This window comes from Gekko japonicus, unplaced genomic scaffold (assembly GCF_001447785.1).
Source record: "Gekko japonicus isolate JY-2015 unplaced genomic scaffold, Gekko_japonicus_V1.1 scaffold1342, whole genome shotgun sequence".
Taxonomy (NCBI): domain Eukaryota; kingdom Metazoa; phylum Chordata; class Lepidosauria; order Squamata; family Gekkonidae; genus Gekko; species Gekko japonicus.
This window is the reverse complement of record NW_015163641.1, coordinates 39,699-51,528: the sequence shown is the minus strand read 5'-3', so window position 1 is coordinate 51,528 and position 11,830 is coordinate 39,699. Positions and strand designations below refer to the sequence as shown.

The 11,830-nt window shown below is 43.1% G+C and overlaps 1 non-coding gene across 1 annotated transcript; it reads left to right on the top strand.

The window, feature by feature from the left end:
* Window positions 1-6,187: 6,187 nt before the first annotated feature.
* On the top strand, window positions 6,188-6,259 carry TRNAA-UGC. The gene has a single exon. It is a non-coding gene; the product is annotated as a tRNA-Ala (tRNA).
* Window positions 6,260-11,830: the final 5,571 nt, after the last annotated feature.

Sequence of the window (11,830 nt, the reverse complement as noted above, 5' to 3'; positions counted from 1 at the left end):
GTCCTGGCAACATCTTACTTTTTATTGATTTTCTACATAGAAAAACAAACAGACATGAGAATCTACAAGACAGACTAACGTGTAACAAACAGGAGGCTTGTACCCATTGTAACTCAATTGGTTTACATACATAGCATCATTCTTATATGCAGGAGTCATTTCATAGAAAAAGAGGTGCAGGAGCTCATTAGCATAACTTTTTTGCATGTGCCACGCCCCCTGACATCACCGGAAGTGTGTCAGAAGGCAACACCCACTGCTCAGGCTCCACTGGACTGTTTTGGATTGCTAGCTATGGGGGGAACGCACAGATCTGCCCTCACAGAGGAGGGAGAGCTTGTACCTGAAGGCGGGCCGGGGAGGGCTCTGCAACTTACCTGGCTGCTTCTTGCTCCTCATGGCCCGATTGAGGGCTGCTGGGAGCAGGGGGCAGGTCTTGTTGCATGTGCCCGCCCCCTGGGCTCCTTACTGCTGGAGCTCCACTCCTGTGCACTCCCACAGGAAATGACCCTTGCTTACATGCCATTTTCATTGCTGTTTATGGCTGCCAGATTTCCTGGTGGAGGTCAGACTTTTGTTAGCGCTTCAATAACTAACAAAAAGCCATTGCCTCCCTCTTTTTCAAGTTCCCTCTTTTTAAGTTCCCCTGCCACCAGGCCCCACCGCCCCACTGCCAATCATCTGGCCAGTGGGGTAACTTACCTTGGAAAGGAGGGAGGCCCAGCCAACAGGTAGTGCCCACTGCCCACATGACCTGTAAGTGATGTCATCACATGGGAGCAACAGTCTGGTATCTGAGCAAAAACTCTGGTAGGAGCCAAATTTACCATAGAGTTTTTCACATAGCTTCTTCTATGCTATTTTTATATCATTTACATGCTATTTGTTTGTACCCACCATACCTATGTTATGGGTTCATTCTTAAGGATGAAGCAAAATTGTAATGAGAGAGCTGAGTCAAGCTAGCTTGCAAAATTTTGTCTCAGCCCTAATTCTCTGTGTGACCACTTCTCTCCTTCCCCTTCCCTCCATGGACTGAGGTTGACTCTGGACCTGTGTTACTTGACAGCCTAGTTGGAAAGGAATGTGGAGGCCACTTATCTTGCAGGGATGGAAAGCATGCTTGAACTCTGCTCTGGAATTGCATCTCCACTTCTAATTCCTCCTGTCTCCAGTGCAAGCCAATTTATGGAAGCAGTTCAGAGAAAGAAAATGGGAATTCCTACAAGTAGCAGCAGTTTTACTGCTAGGTAAAGATCTGGGGAAAGAATAAGATAGCACGTTTGTTTCACATACTGATCTATTTGTTCCTTTGGGGGTCCTACAATGAAAAATTTTAGAAAATTGAAATAAAAAATTCTTCTCCCACATCTTGGATTACATCATCTTGTCGTGGGTACTTTGGCTCATTTTCAGCCAGTAGCTAAGTGAATAAAAAGCTGACACACAATCGTGTAGGAAATTTCTCATAAATCCATGCTGGTATAATCTAAGAGAACTGAAAGCAGAGGGAGAATTTGCTGGGGAAGAGAATTCACTAGTTTTCAATTCAGGATTCTTAATGGAGATTTCATTTGCACTAATACCCTAAGAAATAAGTATGAATGAAATGTGCCTTTGTTTTCCCAAGTAAGAAACTGGAACATGAGCAGGAAGAAAACAAATCAATGTTTGATCCTGCCTGAGATCCATTCTAATTTCCTGTTTCCACAAAAAGAGGCTTTTAGCCCAGCCAGCTGAGGAAGTGTCAGCACAGATCTTGTTGGAAAGGGTCAGATAGATCCATAGCTCATTGTGGTCACAGCCCCAGGCAGATGGCAGGATACCATTATCATCTTACTCCTTGTCTGCCATTGATTGCACAGTTTCTGCCACCTATTAAATATTGAAGGGTACTCCACCAGAGTTGATTTGGTTGCAAATAAGAAAGATTTCACTGCCTCCAGACAGATAGTTGTCTCTCTGCTCCCTGAATAGTATAATCATGCTCTATTTAACATTAGCTGAGTGAGCATGTTTCAGAACAAGGCCTGTCCCCCAAATGCCTTCTGCCAAACGTCAACAAGAGGTGACTTGTCTGTGTGCATTTGAGCCGTGGGGCCATAAATGTCCCAGGTAATGCATGGCTGAGGTTGCTATGGTTATCTGTTAGAAATTATTGGCAAGAAGGGCAATGATAATACCACAGTGCATCTCGTTGCCAAAGCGTATTTGAACACACTGTCACCATGATTCTTGAGAGTCTTGTTGTTGTTACCCAGTTTATTTTCTATAGCCATGCAAGATCATTATTATTCAGAGAAGATATACAGAGTTACATGGCAATAGAGGTGGAAGCATTTACAAAATTTACAGTGCTATTTATACAAACAGGACAATAGTTTACCGCATTTCTTTGCTTCAAAAGGCCTATGTTACATCTAACTGCATCTTTCAGCAGTGTGCTTTAGGGCAGTCTTCAGCATTTTGCAGCACTAATATCTATCTTTCTATCTATCATCTATCATCTATCTTGCATACACATGGCTTCAGGCAATAGTGTTGTTTTCATTTAAAGGACACAAAGGTAACTGGGCTGTAAAATTAAGCTGGATTAAGATACACTTGGTTGTTTGCAGTTGTCTATGTTTTATTCTGGATATTCCAGGTAGTTTTTATTAATAATGAGTTCCTAGATAAGCCTAGAGGTGTGTCTGAGTGTGCCTCTTTGTTTTCATAACACAGCAGCTTGTACAATGGTAACCCACAAAACTATACACTGCCCTGATCCCCTATTTTACTGTTCTGCACAAGGGAACGTCATAAAACCTTGACACTGAGCTTCATAGAGGAAGAACTGGGTAATAATGTGATCAGTTGTTGAAATGATTAACACAGCTTGAATGTCAACTATTCTTCAAAAAAAATATCTAAGAAGCCACATATTTTCGCACCTAAAACTGCAATCCGAAAATATCAGATATTGTTGTTAGATCAAATTACTTAGCTTGACGAAGTTGCACTATGCATATTCTCTCCAGGTATATTTTACTCATATTCTCACCGAACCTTTGAAGATAGGGGATTTCTCTCAGCATTTGGGCAGAATAAATCACATTAAGTTAGGTGACAGATGCTGCAGTAAAATTGCTTGTAATTAAATGATACCCAAACTCAGCCACACATAAAATGTAGATATTAACAGCTGGACCAATACAATTCCTTTTAATCATTCTGGAGGATATCATTGGCAAAATGCCAGCTTTTAATTGCTGCACATTAGCTTAAACATTCAGGGCAACTGAAGAACGCTTTACTTATATATTTACATACAAATAAATGGCAATGATTGAAGTCGGCGTATTGTACTTTCCCCACATTGGGACTATGTGTCTAAGCAAAAGCACAGCATCCACGTTCCTGTTTCTCTTTTGGGCACTGATCTGAGGCATTAACTGCATCTGTCAGTGCTGGCACAAGAACCCCAAACATTGTAGCAGAGCTCAATTTCCTGTGTAGGAACGATCCACAAAAGATCTAGCATTCATCGTGTGAAGACCCCAGTTTGATTTTTAAAATATCAGGCTTTTAAAAAATGATTTCTCCACACAGGGAATGAGACCGCTCTCAGCCTTCTTCTTAAGCACATTGGCAAAGTTTAATAGAAATACTGTTATCAATCCAACCATCCTGGACTTCACAGTGGGTTCTTTCTGCATCCTGTTCCTGCTGCCTTGAGCTCCCAGGAATTTGTTTCTGGGGGGTTCAGTGGCCCTTCAGGAACAGCAAAGGAGGTAAAGTGGGGCTCTGCTGAAGGAAGAGGAATCAGCAAAAATCACCATACCCACTTCTGAAGTTTAAGTGCCCTTAAGTCTTCAGAATTGCTTAGTTGGGTGCATGTCTTTACCAATCTTTCTGCATAAAGGTGATGTACATAGGGATGATATAACATTAAAATGGGGTGATAAGTCCTGACCTGGATAGCCCAGGCTAGCCTGATGTTGTTAGATCTCGGAAGCTAAGCAGGGTCGGCTCTGGCAAATATTTGGATGGGTGACCAGGGTTGTGACTCAGAGGTCGAAAAGGGCAAACCACCTCTGAACGTCTCTTGCCTTGAAAACCCCATGGGGTTGCCATAAGTCAGCCGTGATGGCTGCACTTTCCTTCACCAATAGAAATACACAATATTTATTTCATTACCCCACATTCCTCTGAGAAGCTGACATTGTTCTCCAAGTGGCTGACAAAGTGGCTGGCATTGTTCTCACAGGGCTCTTTTTGTAGAAAAAGCCCAGCAGTGATGACGGCACTTTCCTTCACCAATAGAAATAAGCAATATTTATTTCATTACCCCACCTTCCTCCAAGAAGCTGACATCGTTCTTCAAGTGGCTGACAAAGTGGCTGACATTTACAGGGCTCTTTTTGTAGAAAAAGCCCAGCAGGAACTCATTAGCATAATAGGTCACACCCAACAGCAGAAAATCATTAGCATATTAGGCCACACCCCTGACAGGACAGCTCATTAGCGCATTAGGCCACACCCCCATGTTACCAGAAGTCTGGTCATCCAGCCACACCCACCTTTTGCTTCTTATTCTGTTAACCTTGTTAGTTGTCAAAACCCAGGGCTTTTTTGTAGCAGGAACTCCTTTGCATGTTAGGCCACAGGGGTGCCTAATGTAGCCAATCCTAATGAGTTTCTGTTGTTGGGTGTGGCCTATTATGCTAATGAGTTCCTGCTGGGTGTGGCCAACTTGGGAGCCAGCCAGAACTCCGTTCCTGTGCGTTCCTGCCCAAAAATAGCCCTGGTTCTCTATTTTATCCTCCTAACAACCTTGTAAGGGAGGTTAGGCTAAGAGAGAATGACTGGCCCAAGGCTTCCATGGCAGAGTGAGGATTTGAATCTGGGAGTCCCAAATCTTAGTCCAGTGCACTGACCACTACACCATGCTGGAAATTTGCCAGGAAAAATAGATGGGATGAACCATGCATAAATAATAAAAGAAATGAAAAAAAAATACATATGAAAAAATAAATATTTGTACTTTTCCAGTCCAGACCAAGTTACTGGTCAACTCCCAGCTGGAAATGTGTAAAATTAATTGGAGAATTCTAGGTAGGTGTTACAGCTCCAATTTGTAGTAACTCTTGTAGCACTCAATAACTGGTTGCTCGTTTATTTATTTACTTATTTATGACACTGTTAGCTTGGTCACCTAAGCCTGTGCTTTTGTTCATCTTCAGTTAGGCCAAAACAGATAATATGGCATAAAAGTCTTTCCTGCATTTGAAGAAATCAATTTCAGTTAGTAGCCACCAAATCCATGACTGTAAATCCAATGAATCCTTAAGGGTGACACAGTTACCCTTTAGGAATTATCTGATAGGACAGGAGACATTAGCTCATGAGCAGCTCCAACAAAGCCAGGAGAAAATACTAATGACCCGATCATGTGGGTGGGAGCCAAGCTCATTAGTCTTTTCCATAGAATGAGTGCTGCCCCAGTTGCTTATTCTATGGGAAGGACTTGTACAGTCTGTGCCACCCCTAGGGTTTGGTCATTAGCGTTGCAGTCCTATGCAGAATAACTCCAGTCTAAGCCCTCTGAAACCAATATGACTGGAGTAACTTGCCATAGGATGGCACTGTGCAACACTCTTCCAGACATGTGGGAGCTAGTTCTTGATAAGGAACTTGTAGAGCTCAGAAAACATGTGAACAGCACAACAAACTCACATTATGTAGTACTTCGTCTAAGTGCTTAAACCACTTAACCTATATTAATACAGTATTGCTTTCAACAGTCCTCCAAAATAGGGCCAGTGTTATGATTGCCATCTTTAGCTGGATGGCCCAGACTAGCCTGATCTTGTCAGCCTAAGCAGGGTTGGCCCTGGTTAGTATTTGGATGGGAGACCCAGCAACGAAGTCCAGGGTTGATATGCAGAGGCAGGCAATGGCAAACCACGTCTGAACATCTCTTGCCTTCAAAATCCTTTGGGGTTGCCATAAATCAGCTGTGACTTGATGGCACTTTCCACCACCATTATGATTGTCAGGTTACATAGAAGGGCAGAGAGTGAGAGATACTGGATGGCCAGTAATGTGGTAATAGGAGTGTTGAACTATAAGGGCCACATGTAACTTCTTGTAAAGTGCAGTGCTAGCCAAGTCATTTTCTCAGCCTAATCCTAGGTGGCAGGGAGGGGATGTGGCTGAGTGGTAGAGTGTCTGCTTTGCAAGCAGAAGGTCCCAGGTTCAATCTCTGGCATCTCCCGTTAAAATGATCCAGTATTAAGTGATGGGAATCAGCAGTAGGTGGTGGGAATCAAATTCCATATGTATGTGCACTTGTGTTTTTAAGGGGGGGGGAATCTTACCAGGGCTCTTTTTGTAGCAGGAACTCCTTTGCATATTAGGCCACACACCCCTTCTTACAGGAACTACTGTAAGCTCTTGGAGGATTGGCTACATTAGGGGTGTGTCGCTTAATATGCAAATGAGTACCTGCTACAAAAAGAGCCCTCATTCAGATTTGAATCAGGACCTTCCATGACATAAAACAGTCCCTTAATGCAGGGCCTACTACTGGATGAGCTTGTGAAGAGAGACACTTTAGTAAGTTCAGGTATATAATTCTATAACCACAAAGCTAATTTTCAGAAAGAGATAACTTACCCACTGGTATTAGAACAGGGGTTCCTACTAATGTGAAAGATGCACAGTCCTGTCATCTCAAAACACTTAGCACATTAAGCAGTATTAAAAGGCCGTTTTCCACTTGTCTGGCCATTTCTGATGTGACACATTTGTTCTAAATGGCAGACTCGGCAGCTGCCCCTGCTTTCAAAGGGTTAACACAGCTTTAGAATGTCTTTTAAATGCTTGAAGTCAAGTGTTTGAAATGGATCACAAGGACAATGGGACGAGAGTTCCCCTTCTCAATTTCATGCCATGCCTAAGAGAATAGAAGAGAATGTATTTTTAAAAGAACATTTCATTGTAATTTTAATGAGCATTGTGAGTGAATTCCTCGTCTGCCTTTAGGCGATCTCTCTTACAGTACATTTCATATGTGATAAAATATTCAGACTCACTAACTTATATTGAATTTTTGGGACTCCATCATTTTCTATTAAAAGGGTGGCTTTATTGACTAAGGATCAGCATCAATTGCATATAAACGGTTTTATACATAGACATAAAAACCATTTTCGTAACTTCCACTACTATTTCAATTTAATATTTGCATGATTTCTGCCAGGGTAAAAGAGAAGGATTTGTTGGACTTCTGTATGCATCTCTTTTGGCAGGACTGCGCACACTTCAAATTCTAAACACACTCCAAATGGAACTCATGGTGTGCATAAAATTAAAGAGAGTGACTTCAGTATCACTTGCAAATTTGCTTTTTATGCCTCTGTAGAGCTGTGAAGCATGCTTCCTTACTCTGAACCCAACGCTTTCTAAGATACAAGAAAGACTAGGGAGAAGTGGATTAGAAGGGCAAGGGATGGAACAAAGGTCATTCTTAATGGGCCAAGCAACATGTGATTCTGGAATTCACAGATGTGCAGTCTGGACATTAAGAAGCAGTCATGGCATGGGGAGAAGATGGATATTGGCCAAATTGCTGAGTTGTTGTTGTTCAGTCGCACAGTCGAGTCCGACTCTTTGTGACCCCATGGACCAGATCACACCAGGCCTTCCTGTCTTCCGCCGTCCTCTGAAGTTGGCTCAATTTCATGTTTGTTGCATCTATGACACTGTCTAACCATCTCATCATTTGCCGGCCCCGTCTTCTTTGACCTTCTATCTTTCCCAGCATCAGGGTCTTCTCCAGTGAGTGCTCCCTTCTCATTTGGTGGCCAAAGTATTTGAGCTTCAGTTTCATTATCTGGCCTTCCAGGGAACAGTCAGGTTCGATTACTTTTAGGATTGACTGATTTATCCTACCACACCATTTCGCAGTTGGATATGTGTTCTGGCTTGCTTTAAACCCAGGTAGGAAAACGAACAGATACCTGTTATAAAGCAGCTTCACATGTTTGCCTGCCTTTTTAGGAAAATCTATATGGTCCAAAGGTATACCATCTGCACCAGGCATTTCAGGACAAATGATCTCAAGAAGCAGGTGTTGGAAAGATACTTCCACCATCTGAGATCCTGTAGAAAATCACTGCCAGGCATATCAGTCAATATTAAGTTCCATGTCAAGCCTCCCACTTTAACCCACTGTTTCCCAAGATCTTGTGACAGTCACAAGATGCTTCAAAATTGTAATGATTTAAAATTGTAATGATTTGTTGCTTAGAGATCACTTTTCTAGTGTTAAGGGTTTTCAGCCTCCCTAACTATGGGGGAGTGTTTCTGCAAACTCAGGGTGTTGCCCCAGGTTTTTAGAAAAACCACCCCTTGCTGTACCTGGCCCCACTGTATGGATATTTTGATCTGTTCACGATGAGGTATAAAGATTGCTTGTGGGTAAACCCTAAGAAACAAGAAAATTACATCAGCAGTCATTGAAGGCAGCCTTAAATTCATCCTCTGTTCTCTCCAAATTAGCTGCTAATTCTCTTAAATGAAACAGAGCAATAGCATATGCCCCAGCAATCCAAAATAAAGATTGTTTTGTTAGTATAACTTGTAAAACCACAACAGTCAAACCGGGATCACTGCCTCTGTTCCCTATGACATTTCTAAAGGGTTTTATGTGATCTGTTGTACATTGTAGTCCTTTAGTTTGCTGTAGCCTGTCATGTATTGGCTGTTCAAACAGGATCTGTTCTTGATCTGACTGTGCCAGTATATGACTGCATTTTCTACAGAGTAGCTGCACCAAACACATTGAGCCAGGTTTACTATCCAAATAGATAGCTGTAGGAGATGAAAGGGATTTCACTGCGCTGGCATCCTGTGTCTGTAGGGAGTGTGCATTTCAGTCCTCTCATTTAGACTTCTAAGCCAAATTTAAACATTCTGATGGTCCATATAAAAAACTTGACTATGTGCATTTGATGCAGCAAGCACTGGGTTTAAATAGGATCGTTCCAGCTATGCATGCAGCATTAGTATATCATCAATCCATTGTCCGGGTGCTATTTCAGTTTTCCACACGTAACAGCAGTGGGTCTCATTTAAAACTGGGCCAGCCCACATGAAAAAGCTACACAGATGCACTTTCTTCACATCTAGTTCTCTTTTCAGTTAGGCCCAACGGATTGGATGTAGGGGTAGGAACCTGACTACCTCTAAAGCATGTGTGAGCATATGAACATTTTTTTTCAAAAAGAGAAAGTCACTGAGTTGTTTTGAGGTGTATCTTGAGCAGGGGTAAAAACATGTACATTAACTCGAGGAAGAAAAAGACATACCAATGAGATCTCCCCAAAGGCAAAATAGGGGCAAATAGAAAACAGTATAAGGGTTTTTTTTAAACCAACACTTGTTTAATTGGACAACTTTGTTAACCACATGCCTGAGACCCACAACCTGCTCTACCACTACCCACTCAACGTTGCTGCTGCCAGTCAGTGGTCCCACCCTGGCAGTGGGGAGAAGGTGGTAGAAGTATGAAAATGGCAGCCATGCCTGGGACCTGGCGAGATCCCACTGCCCACTCCACTACAACCTACTGCTGCCCTCTCCCCACCACTGGGTTGTGGGCCTTGGCTGTGTCCCAGGCATGGTAACTGGTCATTTGAGCACTGCTGCCCTCTCACCAGCAGGTAAAAGCTTTGCGAACTGGCATATTCAGTAAACTATCAAACTCCATTCCCTGTGGATGTTGGTTAACAAAGCTTTTGCTGTACATGTTTTCATTATTATTATTGTTGTTGTAACCTGCCCCATGTGCCAGTTTTAGTAGAGCTGGGCAAGCTGCAGAGGGTGGTGGAGGAGAAGTCTCTGCTGGCTCATGTCAGGCTTCCCAGTCAAGACACTCAACAACGTTCCTTCAGAAGTTTCAGTTTATTGAGGGCTAGTACTCAGGATACCATGAACACTTGTGTCAGGAATGGCGGGATAATGATTAGAACCTTCAGATATACCACCTTCATATATGACCCACTGATATAGTAAAGCCAATAGGCAAGCACCTGAAGATACGGGCAAAAAGCAACAGTTACATTCCCAGTGGGAAAATAGGAGCAGGCAGAGTAGAGGCTTCAAGGACACTAGACAGATAATAGCACACAGCCTAAGAGGAAAGGGGGATGAGAGGAGGGAGACAAGGAGAGCAACCCACACATTCCAAACCATGGCAGCCTTAGCTGACAGCTCCAGGTGAGCTGCAGAAAATTGCCAGGCAGCCCAGGGCTCCATGCTGGGCTCGGGGTGGGGGGTGGGATTCCCCCCAGGAGTCTTGCTGGCCCCCACACATTAATAAATAATCAAGATATTCCATTTCCCTTGATTCAAAGCTACCTTGCTAGTGATACTGGAAGCCTACAGACTGCTGGTCCATTTGTAGAGGTTCTCCTCCTTCTATCATTCCTCTCGCTTTATCTGAGAAGGACACACACTGGCAAACCCCAGGAAGCACTGCAACCTTTAAAACAAAAGGCTGGCTGTATATTAGACACCAAACCGTATCACTGCTAAAGATCAAACAGAGGGTGTATTTCCTGGTGTGCTCGGTATATGGTGTTAGGAGTAAATGAAGGATACCATTTAATTAAATTTCTAGCATCTCCCACCAAGTCTCCCTTATGCTAGATTGCATTGGATTTTCAAAGCAACACTGCACCACAGGAGTGCAACTGGGAGATCTTGTGCCTCACAAAGCACCAGCCATGCATATGTGACAAGGATGCAGCTAACTGACAGGATTGTCCCCTGCTGTGAAATAAGAAAACTAAACCAAATTGGTGTGTGTGCAAGAGAGTTTTACCTTGGAAGTAAAATACAAAAGGTTTGAAAATATAGGATGTTCTTCTGCTGTCTTCAGTCGCTTTAAGGGCAAATTACATGTGTGAATCAATTCTGTTTATATCTACTCAGAGGTAAGTTTCAATGGGACTTATTCCCATTAGGTGCACAAACAAAGGGACTGACCCCATTTCTAAACCCCTCTTTTTCGTAACGCAAGGCCGATGAACCCATATAAATAGAATTTTTTTTTAGTTTGTATAAATCATTATGAGAGTTACATCCAAGAAATAATGCACTACTTATAATCTTAGCTTTAGTGCACTGATGTTACATATTGATATCTCTCCCTATCTCTCCCTATATATAATTGAGTATTGAACATTCTATTTCGCAACATTCTAAATTTCACATCCTTAGTGTTAGGCCGGAAGAAATGCCACTCAGAGGACACTGGCTGGGTTGACTGGCTGTTTTGTGCAGTCCCGCCCAGCGTTCCAAGGTCATTTGCATATGGAAGCTGATTGGACGTCACTCCATTCCACACCTCAAACTCACCCCCCCCGCAAGGCAGTTGGAATTTTCAGTTGCATAGGGGAGAGGAGAATGATGTCAGCTGCCCTTTCCCTAGGCAAAGGCTGTGGGGTTGTTTTTTTTTGTAAAGACAGACATTCTCTTCAACCCCCTGCTGTGCAGCTGACTTTCCCCTAGGGTTGCCAATCTCCAGGTGGGACCTGGAGATCTCCTACTGTTACAATTGAACTCCAGGTGACAGAGATCAGTTCCCCTGGAGAAAATGGATGCTTTGGAGGGTAGACCCTATGACATTATACCTGCTGAGTCCTTCCGCCCCCCCCCCAATGCTGTCCTCTACAGAATCCACCCCCCAAACCTCCAGGGATTTCCCTCCTTAGAGCTGGCAACCCTACATTCCCCTCAGTGCCTGTTGGTAGGCAACTAAGCTTGGTCCTGTCACCTA